This window comes from Lepisma saccharinum, chromosome 8 (assembly GCF_977018435.1).
Source record: "Lepisma saccharinum chromosome 8, izLepSacc3.1, whole genome shotgun sequence".
In the NCBI taxonomy this organism is placed as follows: domain Eukaryota; kingdom Metazoa; phylum Arthropoda; class Insecta; order Zygentoma; family Lepismatidae; genus Lepisma; species Lepisma saccharinum.
This window is the reverse complement of record NC_139236.1, coordinates 87,144,756-87,157,637: the sequence shown is the minus strand read 5'-3', so window position 1 is coordinate 87,157,637 and position 12,882 is coordinate 87,144,756. Positions and strand designations below refer to the sequence as shown.

The following is a 12,882-nucleotide window of genomic DNA, read 5'->3' as shown; positions in this document are numbered from 1 at the left end:
CATTTTTCTTTTTCTTTTATTGTATTACTTTATTTTATTTTTTTACACTCTCTGCTACCGAGATGCCAGAATGTAATACAATGGAAGAATTTTTATGGTAAAATTACCATCCAGAGAAGGGAATTTACGCCCAGACGACCAACTCACCGAGTTAAAAAGCTAAACAAAAGAAAACGAAAGGAAAGCGTAGAACGAAGAAATCCCATTCTTGTAATGGACGCTGCATTGTCTACTTTGTTGCTCGAAGCAACAGAACATCTCTTAATGGCGACGTAAAACGTTTTATGGCTCTTCCTCACCTACAAGGTCAAACGCCACTTAGGGGGGAAAAAAATACTAAATTTCCGGTTCACTTGTTTTGGAGATTGCTTTGGAGCTCAAGTTTCTTGTCATCGAATCTGTGATGTAACTTTAGGCCGGCGCACCACATTAGCCCCGTTGACTCTCTTTGCACCGAAGCCTCTAGTTGCTTACACGGTGCAACACCGAGTCGTCTAGTTCGTTGATTTGGAGTCAAGTAGTGTATTTGGTGTCTGCACTACTTTCCGGACCGGTGCAAGTGTGGTGTATGATCACGTGGTTCGTGCTAACTAATCAAATGACCGTTTAAAGCAGCAGACAGGAATTTTCTGAATCTTCTGAACTTGAACACCGCTTTCCGTCTACTTGATTGAACGTCATTTCCTTGCACCACCCTGACAGTTGATACGCCTGCACTGCACCGAGTGTCAAAAAGTGCAGCCAACTAGACGTGACTATTGTGCACTGGCTCGAAGAATGATATAAAAGTCTTATGATTTTTAATTAAATTGCGTAATCGAGACTGGACCTACAGTTCTAAGTGAGATCTGAACCACTGCGCAGCTCACTTATTGGAATCCAGTAAAACTGATTCCACAATGTCGTGCCAAAACTCTAATTTTAACTTTTGGTTTGGTTTGAGTTTTAAGTCCACTTTATGCACAGTAAGGCTAATCGGGACTGGGCCTACAGTTTAAAGTGGGATCCGAACCACTGTGCCTCCACCGGGTATCGAACCCGGGACCCCTTGATTACAAGGCAACGATGCTACCACTGAACCATCGGGGAGGCCCTCTAATTTTAACTAAATTCTAACGCATCTAATTCAGCAAGTTTAGAACGTATCGTCATCCACATAAAATCGACCCCATCAAACTTCAATTAAGTAACATTGAAATCGGTAAACCAGGCTTAATTTTAATTATATATGATTTTAATCATAGTTTTATCTTCATATATTTAACAATTTTATTAAATCCTAGTGAATTTTCTCATAAATGTTTAACATCCCCATGCAGTACTGTAACTCCAAATTCCGTCACGGTAATCTTTAATTGTTTCTAATCGTTTTCAATTTTTTAAAATTATCCTTGAAATATATTTTTATATTTTTCACTAATTTCATGTTGCAATTATTACTGCTTAGTATTTAGATATTATTTTAAAATAACACGTCTCACTAAATAACATAGTCTACCCGACTAAACGCTTACTCTTCATACAGTTAATTCAGTTCCTCTACCCATAACTCTGACCACCAATATAAATAACATGTATGACTATACTCTATCCAGGGAATGTATGGAGCTAAGCTGCGCATGAAAGTAGAGATGGGGAGAAATCGAGTGGGCGGAGTGAAGCAGTGTACACGTTGCTGCATCGGCTGGTAACTGCAGTCGTTTCCCCCTCGATGCAATCCCGTTCCCTCAATCTTGTTCATTGGTCGAGCCCTCTCGGGTCGCGTATTTACAAACCCTAGAGTGCTGCAGAACCAGACGTACACTTCGCAACATCTATTCAGTGTTTCAAACGCCCCAAATTTCAATTCGAGCAAGCAGAATCGTAAATATCCTTCAAGGTTCTTTTTCCAATTTATTATTTGTTTGATTGTGTATTATAATAGCGGTTTATAGTTTCTATAATAAGTTCATGGAAGGTGTTAAATTGAAAACCTATCACAGCAGCGTTTTTCGTCTAGTAGAAGGACCTACTCAAAGTTGGCTACTCTCACCTGGAGCTGAAGTGCAATGTTGCTAAGTTTACGATTTCGGGACTTAGAATTCTTTCGGGGCGGTCAAATAAGATGTTGCGAAGTGTACACAGCGTTGTCTTATTATCTGTGCGCACCGGAAGAGTTTATGTTCCTCGTCCGTCGTTCCTTGTTTGTCTGTTTATTGATTATTATTATTATTATTATCATTTATAGTGACTTACGTAGCCTTTTATTTAACAGGAGACGAGCTCTCCGTTCATGACGTTCATCATATTATATAAGAAATAACTGTTTTTAAAATACTGTCAATTTTTCTTGCCCAAATGATACTGCGTAACTTTGTCTGACATCTGGCGGCGGAAAGCTGAACTTCTTCCAGGAGGCCTCTCCTTGACAATTTTTCAAAACCTTACTTTATTCCTTACAGTCATTCATTCTGCTGCTACTTTATTTAGGGAAGAAGTGTAAAATATGGGTTGGATTTGTTAGTTTTGTATTTTATATATTCAAGCTTAATTTTTTTTAAAAAACTGTCCAACTTTATTTTTTTTCATTTGTTAAGGTAGTCTTGATACATTCTCGATGCTTCTATGGTAGTTTTATATGGTTGGAAGATTTCCAATCTTCAATCCTTAGGGTGTGTAATGAAATCCTTCGCAGTAATCGTTAATTATAAATAATAAAGTAATACTTAGGAGTAATATTAACAAGTGAAAATTATATTAAAGAGGAAATAAAAAGTAGGCTTAATTCAGGAAATGAATGTTACTTCTCTCTTCATAAACTTTTGTCTTCTCGTTTAATATCTAAGAAACTAAAAGTTAAAATATACAAAATAGTAATTTTGCCTGTAGTATTATATGGGTGTGAAACTTGGTCCCTTACATTGAAAGAGGAACATAAATTGAGAGTATTTGAAAATAAGATCCTTAGGAAAATCTTTGGACCTAAAAGGGATGAGGAGACAGGTGAGTGGAGAAGGTTACATAATTTAGAACTACATAATTTGTATATTATTAGAATAATTAAATCAAGAAGACTTAGGTGGGAAGGCCAAGACGAAGATGGAGGGACAACGTTGATTGATTCATTGAGTTGGTGTTTTAAGTCCACTTTGTGTACAGTAAGGCTAATCGGGACTGGACCTACAGTTTAAAGTGGGATCCGAACCACTATATGCCTCCACCGGGAATCGAACCCGGGAGACAACGTTGAGATGGACCTAAAGGAGATCGGTAGGGATGGAAAAGAGTATATAGATCTTGCTCAAGATAGGGACAGATGGAAGGCCTGTGTTGCTGCAGCCATGAACCTTCGGGTTTAAGAAGGCTAGAGAGTTAGTTAGTTAGTAATCGTTAATGAGGTAAAAGCGGTAACTTCAATATCACTTATTAACACTCCATGTTATCAAAATTCCATATGAAACGTAATCAATAACAAAATACAATCTATCCCCATATAGCAACCGACACAGTCTATCTTTACATTTTCTTCTTCTTCACCTCTGTCACCCTTTTTCGTTATTTTTGTTATATATAAATACATATTTATTGTTATCGTTAACCTGAATATATCGAAATAATATGCTATACTTTATAAAATTTCATCATATCATCATACCATTCGATCGTATATTGTCATAATGAAGAGTTTATGTCAATACAAATTCTAAATATAATTTAATACCTGAACTAGATAAAACCAATTTACAGAAAGAAAATACTGCGGAGAAGAAACTCAACACACCGTAAGTTATTTATTTTTATTAACATTTTACAAAAATTCTCGTCCCTTCCTCAGCGTATCAGTTCCCCTGAACGCTGCAGAGTTCCAGCTGATCGTATAATAATGCGGTGCTGCCATCTGTGGAGATCCAACGTGACTAAGCCGGGCACTGCGCGGTAGCTTTAAGAAGCCATAGGGAGGGTCCTGGTCTGCAGATGCCAGTTTGTCTTCTAGGCTACTGGAGGATGCAGCATCTTTTCTTGTCTACTTTTCTCCCCCTCTCTGAGATTTCTTCTTCTCGTATCACCATCTCTGGTAAATAAAGATACACTAAAAAAAATGACTGGGGGAAATTGCTGTCTACGAGGGCCATTACATAGTTAACCTAATTAATTTAACTTTAGTAATTCAGTCTTTCAAAATATAATTATGTTTACTCAAGTGCTATTTATAATCATCGCCAAGGACGTATTTAGGGGTCCGGACCCCCCGAAAGATTTATCAAGTATTGAAATTAAGTAATGAAAAATTTATTCGTCCAGCCGTTATTATATAATTTCCTCTGAACTTATTGTAAGACAAGGATTATATTGGGATCATACGGCTTTGAAGGACACGAAGGACGTATTTAGGGGAGTTCAGGGGTCCGGACCCCCCGAAAGACTTACCAAGTACTAAAATTGAGTAATGAAAATATTAGCATTTGTTGCATAATCGATGGTTATTAATTTCCTCTGAACTTTTTACAAGGCAAGGATTATATTAGGATCATACGGCTTTGAATCACATTACAAAGAAGATTTATGTACACTACTTCTCAAAATAACATGCATAAGATATTAATCAGAAACTTACTTTTCTCCAACTACATGTAACATCATTTTTGTTATTCGATAAATATTCAATTATTCATCTATTTGACATTAATTCATTGCCAGGGCACTTGTTTTTATGTAAATTATTCCGATCTTAACTACAGGTAAGCTACGTAATTAATATGCGCTGTTATATCTCTATTCTTATACAGTCGTGTAATAATAATATAATAATAATAATAATAATAATTTGTATTGTAATTAGTATTAATTTTATTTAATATAATTTTCATTTAAACATTATTATTATTATTATTATTATTCCTGAGACATTTGGTTCGGAACGCCCCCCCCCCCCGAAACATATTTCTAGATACGTGCCTGATCATCGCCTATATCTTTATGCATAATAATGAAGTACTGAGCAATGAAAGTACAATTTTCACTACAACACGGTATATCATTTTTCAGATACCGTAGTTTGCCGATCTCCGTGACGGAGTGGTTAGCATAATGCGCTAGGAACGAATGGATCTCGGCTTCGAATACCGGCCTGGGCAAGGTTTTCTCTGTAAGTGTTCCTTTCGTCAGTTTCATCATATCATCACTCATCCTCATCTTCGCGATTAGCCGAAAGTGGCAGAAAAGCGACGTGAAATAAACCAAATCAATCGAAAGCCTTCGTGAAATCAAGATGAGAACGAGACTTCTGTAAAATTTAGGCGAGATTAAGTGTCCGAGACTTTTGATCTTGTTCGAAAGTTTGATAAAGTATACAATGATTCTCCAAATCAAAATTACTTAATTTAGATATACCAGACAAATGCAGTATCTACTTCATGCTGCTCTTTCTTTCACCACTTCCGATTTTGCTTATACTATATCCCGGGAATCTCTGGAGCTAGGTCGCGCATAACGACAGAGAAGGGGAGAAAGCAAGTGGTTGGAGCAAAGGGGAGAAAGCGAGTGGGCGAAACGAAACAGAGCACGCTCCTGCAAACGACTGGTATCTGCATTCGTCTCTCTCCCTCCATGCAATCCCGTTCGCTCTCACACTGTTATTGGTCGAGCACTCTCGAGTCACTATCTGCGTAGAGACTTGGTTTGGTTCGCTACAGATTCCCAGGACAGATTATAGTTATTCCGTATAGTCCACGTTTCTTTGTAATTCAAGGTAGGAGGGCCTCCCCGCTTGCGCAGTGGTAGCGTCGTCGCCTTGTAATCAAGGGGTCCCGGGTTCGATACCCGGTGGAGGCTTATAGTGGTTCGGATCCCACTTTAAGCTGTAGGTCCAGTCCCGATTAGCCTTACCGTGCATAAAGTGAACTTAAAACACCAAATCAAGCAATCAATCAATTCGAGGTAGTCTTGGTTCGGTCCACGAGACACTATTGTACTCCTTTTATCCCCGAATGATTGTTTTGGGTCTCCAGGAAATTCGGGACACCAAACCTACCTCGTCTTTTCTTCGGCACTTCGGAGATTGACTTCCCGGCCTGCATTCCGATGGTCTCCCAGTCCGACATGTCGCTCACCGTGGACATTCTTTCAGGATTCTCCTTGTCGGCGTGGTTTCGGATTTGCTCCTTCCTTCCACGAGCTGGAATAGAAAGTGTCCTTAGCGTAGTGTTGTAACGTCTCGCGATTGTTAGATTTGTCCTTTCGGAAGACCTTGGTTCGTAAGAGCGAATTTTGGCTCGGGTACCCTTTTCTACACCCTCGATTTTTCGCACATTTCACATATTATCGTTACGAAAATTAGTTCTTCATAACATACGATATTTCTAAATAGCGCGGAAAGTCATTTTTTAAGATCTACGTGCTATAAATCTTACGTTTTTCAATATTTACATTCCTTATGTAACGTCGAAACAGTTTTGCAGCGATTTGATCATGGCGAATCTTGGATTCATGTCACAGGCGCAGGTCTGAACATTTTCTTCTTCTTATGTTTGACTTCTGCAATGGGATAATTTGCATTTTTTTCTTCTTATGAATGACTTGTGCAATGGGATAATTTGTGATTTCAATATATTATTTATGTAATTTATTGGCGGTTGAGACATCCTCAGCGTGTGTAAATACGTTATCTTGTGGAACATCGTGCACATTTCTTTTCGGCAACTGTAGGCCGTTTTCTGAATGACTTGTGGGCTGGGATAATTTGCGACTTCTTATTTTTATCATGGAACGACGGGGTAGGGCAATATTCTGTGGAAAAGGACAAAAAAGACGACTTATTGCATACGACTGACTGCACTTAACGACTTTTAGTTTCAACTTCCACCTGCAATGCCTGGCCTTGGGGAAAAGAGGTAAGTTAACTTCTCAGCTTTACTTTCAGCATTAAATTTGGCTAATTTTTGTTTCTTCATGAGTCAATGCGACAAAAGTGAGAAATAGTGTTCGGGGCAGGTGACACCGGCTAATTTTTAATGCCTTGGTAAATGTGCGATAACGCCCGGAAACCTTTCACTCGTAGCCCCAAAAACCATCCACGGATAGCCCCACAAACCATTCACACAAGGTTAGGTTAGGCCTGTTAGGTTAGGTTCCATTAGCACTCAATTCACCCCTAAATTCATCGAAAAAAGAAAGCGCGGCGAACATAGTTAAAAATACGTCCGAACTATTGCAAACGACAAAATCGCCACTTCAAACGGCTGTAGAGTCGTAAATACTTCTTTCCGCGCTCCAATGTTTTTTTATTCAGAAATAGGATCACATAACCTTCATAATGAAAGAAAAAAAAATTCAAAATTCGAGGGTGTAGAATAGGGTACCCGACCCCGAATTTTATTCACTTATTTATAATAAAGGAGTTTTGATGCATTTGCATTTTGGGGGGCGGATGGGAGGTGAGCCCAATACATTGCTCAGTTGGATGTTCATGGGTTTCATAACAAAAGGAACCAAAGAAAGCATCTTTATTGGCCGTCAATTTCCATTCCATTTCTAACTACCGTAAAAAATGGCCAGGGACATTTTTATAGTATTAACGGTTATTACATGGTTAATTTAATTAATAGAATTTTAATGAATCCGTGGTAAAACTGTCAAAGCCGGGAATCGGCTGTAACTAGTTTATTCTGTAATTGTTGACATTCGTACTTACTTATTCTGCATTGCGAAAGATTGTTTAACAAGGGATTTCGCTTTTTTTTAACGAAATTAGTATCTATTGTCGACATATCGAGTAATTATTGTTCGCTCTTTTCTCGCTTCCTGAACACGTAAAATGGCGGGCAAATCTTGACTAACGTTGTGTTTCAAACGGCAAAGTAGTGTTTCAACCTTCTTAAAAGAAAAATTCCCGCATAGCCCCGAAAACCATTTCCGCATAGCCCCAAAAACCATTCACGCATGTCCCCAAAAAGCATTCGGGATAGTATGACCATCCACGAATAGCACCAAAAACCATTTCCCGCATTGCTCCAAAAACCATTTCCCGCATTGTTCCAAAAACCATTGCGGATTGTATAACCATCCACGAATAGCCCCAAAAACCATTCACGATAGCCCCACGCACCATCACGGTAAGGTTAGGTTGGGCAATATAGTGAAAAAACTGTGTGTTTGGAAACACTTACCGGGGATTACGTCATCAGATGCTCGCAATATCCGGTTCAAGTACATGGATGGAAATGCAAGCAACAGCTTTCGTGCATCGGACGAACATTATTATAGAAAAATACATGAATTAGCGGCCAAATACATTGAAAAATGCGTGAAAACACTTGTGCAACATTCCGAAATTACACAGAAACTCAATTCCGTAAGTACTTTCTCCTGTAAATTTGAATAAATCCGATTCCCGGCTTTGATAGTTTTACCGAATCAGTTTATAAATATGGTGCACAGAACTACAATTTATCATCATTATGCACGATAAAATATGTCGTATCATGTACGAGGGTTGGAAAGAAAGTAGACAGTACGTGCGTTGAACAGCTGTGTCTTACTTCTAGACGTACTGGGAACAACAACACCCTCTCTTGATTATAAGCGATGTGACGACAGTGTTGCCACTACTTTCTTCTCAACACTCTTGGGAAACACTCCAACACAGGGTGGGACAAAGGCGCGTAACCATCCCATATTGGGTGCGTTCCGAAAGTCTTAACGAAACGAACGCATTCAACGAAAATAACTGGGCTCGTGAATCTGGTGAAACCGGTTATTTTACAGACTTATGGGACACTCTAGGCGAAAGCGCAGGCGCAGCACTTTGTTTAGAGAAAGTTTCTACATGGCGTCCAGCGGAAGAAATGTCCTTATGGCAAAAATAAACTCTACTGTGGACACTTACTCGTTTTTATCACATTCTAAGATCAGTAAAGGCATACTCATCTTGGGCATGTTGCTACATATCACTATCTGTTAAAATTATAATATATTTTCCGAACTAGTGCAGTTTGAATCTATCAGCACGCTCGTTGTCAGCAAGCAGCAGACGATTCTCACCTAACAAACCAGCCTCCTGGCCCGTGCGTTTGGTGAATGTCGTTCTTGCAAGGAATGCGACTTTTAGGACAGCATAATGAAACGCACGGAAGCACTTATGGGACAGCCAGTTGCCATAACTCGTTTAACGCGTTAAACTCGTGCGACTTTCGGAACGGGCCCATTAAAGACAAGCGAACTGACACACACAAATTCAATACACCGAAACATGCTGTGGCTGAACGTGAAGGGCAATATCATCTGGGATATGTTACTTACCAAGATGGCGGGCATCTTGAAAGCCATCATCTTCGAGTCAACCTAATTTTCTAAAATGTATAGGTGGCCATGTGACATATCAAAATGAGCTACAATTTCACGAGAAATATCATGGCGGCTCTGAGGTTTACCAAGCCTCGAGCTAATATGTAGCTGGAAGCGACCTTGGGGCGGCCGGAGCATGGTACTGATCATCTCACCTCCACAAATCGCCGAGATTGGGAATATGTGGGGTCCTGCCCACCGTCTGCAGCATGTCTATTATGATCCAAGTGATTGCATCTTGCACATAATGCCACAATTCACAATATATAACACATTTGCAACAGGATATTATCATTAGAAATGTTTAATAACAAGATCTTTGATTATAAATCTACCTGGCGTGATAGACATGGTGGTTGCTGTCTTTGTATATTCTGTGAAAAGATACTTTCAGCGGCTCAGTATTATGGAAAATGCTGCTAAGTGACATTAACAATGAAGATATGATACTTTGATGACAATAACTGCAGCATAGGGAGCTCCTTTGCTGATTGCTGGTTAAGCTCTGTACAAGAATACGAATTACGAACGAACCAGCTCCAGTGGCGGCTCGTGGCTCAGAATGTTGGTGGTTACAGCGAATATATATTGTATATTCCTTCATTAATATATAATATATTTATATAACTTTAATTTGTATATATTTATAATGTAATTATATGTATTTATAATTTTATATGTAAGTGATACATGACACTTTCGAGTACAATTAATAATCAGCATACAAAATTTGAAATTTCCATTTATTCAGCAGCAATATTATACAGAATTATGTTTTTTTGTGATTACGTAAGAAGTACTTTAATGTTCTGATTCAATTGTTAAATATTTTGATGGAAAACTCTGATGAATCGATGCTTGTTATTGGACTGGAATACCCATCCAATAATATTAATCAGTATAATGAACAGTTTTTAATTGTTACAAATGGAGGCACATGGCACAGTGGCTCGGATCCCACTTTAAACTGTAGGTCCAATCCCGATTAGTCTTTCTGTGTATAAAGTGGATTTAAAAGACAACAAATCAAATCAAATTGTTACACGTTTGAAGCATTGGTATCGGTTTCACACATAATTTAAATTAGGTTAAGATTCTCCCCAAAAGAAAATATTTATCTTTGCCTAACGTGGACATTTTGTCTGTTGCTCTAGGACGCAGGACAGAGAGAATTGAATCCTCCCCAGCGTTCTCTTCTTCCCTCACCGGCCGGGGGGATCCGAAACGGATCGCCTGACCTTGGTGTGTTGTAAATCCATTGTAACGACCAAGCCGATTGTAGCAGGGGATAGGAAGAACAGCGTTGAACTTCGCTCCAATACTCCTCGCTGTAGAGATCTGGCCCTTGCTCTGGCTTTGCAACGCCTACCTGTGCGTCTACTCATACACTGTGAAATCTCGAAGGTTGCCTCTTTTCTTTAACGGATCGTAATGGAATTTGCTTTATGAAGCAATGAAGGGCAAGATTGTTTGTTTATGTTCAATATATTTAATAGGAAAACAAATGAAAAAAATATACTAACAAAAAGTATGAAATTTCATTGTAAAATTCTCGGTCGTTGTGCAACACTGCAACAATATAAGTAACCGTCCCTGATAAGCTCTATGCTTAGTATGAAGGAACGGCATTTGCTGGTTGTACAGTCACGGACAATAAAGACGGGACACCTAGGTCCTGAAATGGTGGCTCACCTGCAATATATTATTGTGGATATGCGATAAGTGGATTTGAACAGCATATTTTCATTGGCAGCTTCTACCACCGCCGTAGAGGTAGGCAACACACGTAACGCCTTGCAGGGAAGCATATATTACAGGATCTAGGTTTCACATTTTTAATGGCGGTGACCGTACCTCGAGTTTGATGCTGATGGGCATCAGGTTCTGGTGATGCTCCACTACACTGTCGCGAGGCCGTATTCAGAACTGGATATTTCCAGTGGCGGCGATTGAGTTCCAAACCTGAAAGGGGGGGCAAGGACAGTTACTTTCCCTTGGTAGATTAGGTTTAGCATAGTGCGGGAGCAAAAGCGGTAAAAAGTGGGGGGAGGGCAACAGCCCCCTAATCGCCTCCACTGCTAATATGTAAAATTCTACAAATAAGAAGTCGTGGTACTGTCTAACGATGTATATTTCAATGGCTTTGTCCCCATTTGCAAGCACCACGGGCGCTGCCAGAGGGTGGGCGAGGAAGGGCACTAGCCCACCTTCAAATAGTTTTAATTCACCCTCCTACCCATCTAAAGAGGAAATACACACAGAGGGAAGTGACAGAGGAAGAGAGAAATAGAAGAAGGAAATAGGGACCAAGAGAAATAGAAAAACAAAGGGAAGCAGAAGAAGAAATCAAGAACTTGAGTGACAGAGGAATAAATATATAAGAAGAGAGTTAATAGAAGGAAGAGATAATAGAGAAAAACAGGAATGAAGACACACACAAACACACACAGAGAGAGGGGGGGGGGATAGTGAAACAGATGAAGTAAGCGCGAAGTAGAGGAACAATGAGAGAAATAGAGATAAAGACCCAAGTAATAGAAAAACAGAGCAGACAAACGATGGAACCAAGGGAGAGGGAGAAAAAGAAGATAGCTGAACAGATGTAGAAAGAATAGAAACAATGAAAGGAAGAGATTTACAACTTTATTGCGTTTTGTGCTTTAAAAAAAATGTACATATCATGTTCATGCACGTATAACGCACACGTTTTCCAACTTTTTATCCAAGATAAAACTATGATGCGTGTTATACATGGAATAATCACGACAGCTATATGAAAATGAATGTTTCCCATGATTTTTCACCTTCTATCGGAACGCATTGCATCACCGAACAAAACGGCGGTGTTCTGGCGGGAGATCGACTGCGCATCGACCGCCACACGGGAGCCGTAACATCCTTATTTGTCATGCGAGAAATAATGGAAAATAACTTCCTCAACAATCATTTCCAAGGTATCAAACTCCTATGAACAGTCGTAGGCCATGTGGCCTACAATTTAAAATACTAGTTTAAAGGCACAATGAAGGTAAAATTTTATGTATATTTGAGAGGAGAATGTGCTAGGAACACGAATTTTGAACAAAACTAGCACCGAAGGTAAAAAGAAAATTGCACCTAAAATTCAAGGTCCCTACTTATAAGCCAAGTTTTGTCAGGTGTTTTCACATTTCAAATATAATTTTTTCCTCATTTTTTGGCCCTTTCAAACCCAAGTAAAGGCCCTTTTGCAGATTGAGGCTAGAAGCTATAACGCCCTTCCCCCACGTCCCTTTAAATAATTTTTTCAATGATTTTTCTCATTATCATAGCTTTTGGTGACTGGGAAGAAGATACATCCATAAAATATAAGCAATCCAGTACGCGCCATGGACACCTGTGACTATTTCACGAAGGATAACTTTTATTTCACTGACGATTGTTTCTGGTGTTCTACAGTGCATTCGTTTTGGTTCTGGGCCGAGATAGAGCGTGGAAAACTTTGGACAATTCTTATAACACAGGTTACCACTCGTTATGCAATATAAATATAATTGTCTACATGCTAGAGATATGTAAATA

General features: G+C 39.1%; 1 long non-coding RNA gene across 1 annotated transcript; it reads right to left on the bottom strand.

Moving 5' to 3' along the window:
• Positions 1–3,804: 3,804 nt before the first annotated feature.
• Positions 3,805–9,747, bottom strand: LOC145991616 (uncharacterized). The gene is made up of 3 exons (XR_014442079.1): positions 9,657–9,747; positions 6,011–6,154; positions 3,805–4,051 (listed from the first exon to the last, which is right to left on the bottom strand). It is a non-coding gene; the product is annotated as an uncharacterized LOC145991616 (long non-coding RNA).
• Between the last annotated feature and the right edge of the window lie 3,135 nt (positions 9,748–12,882).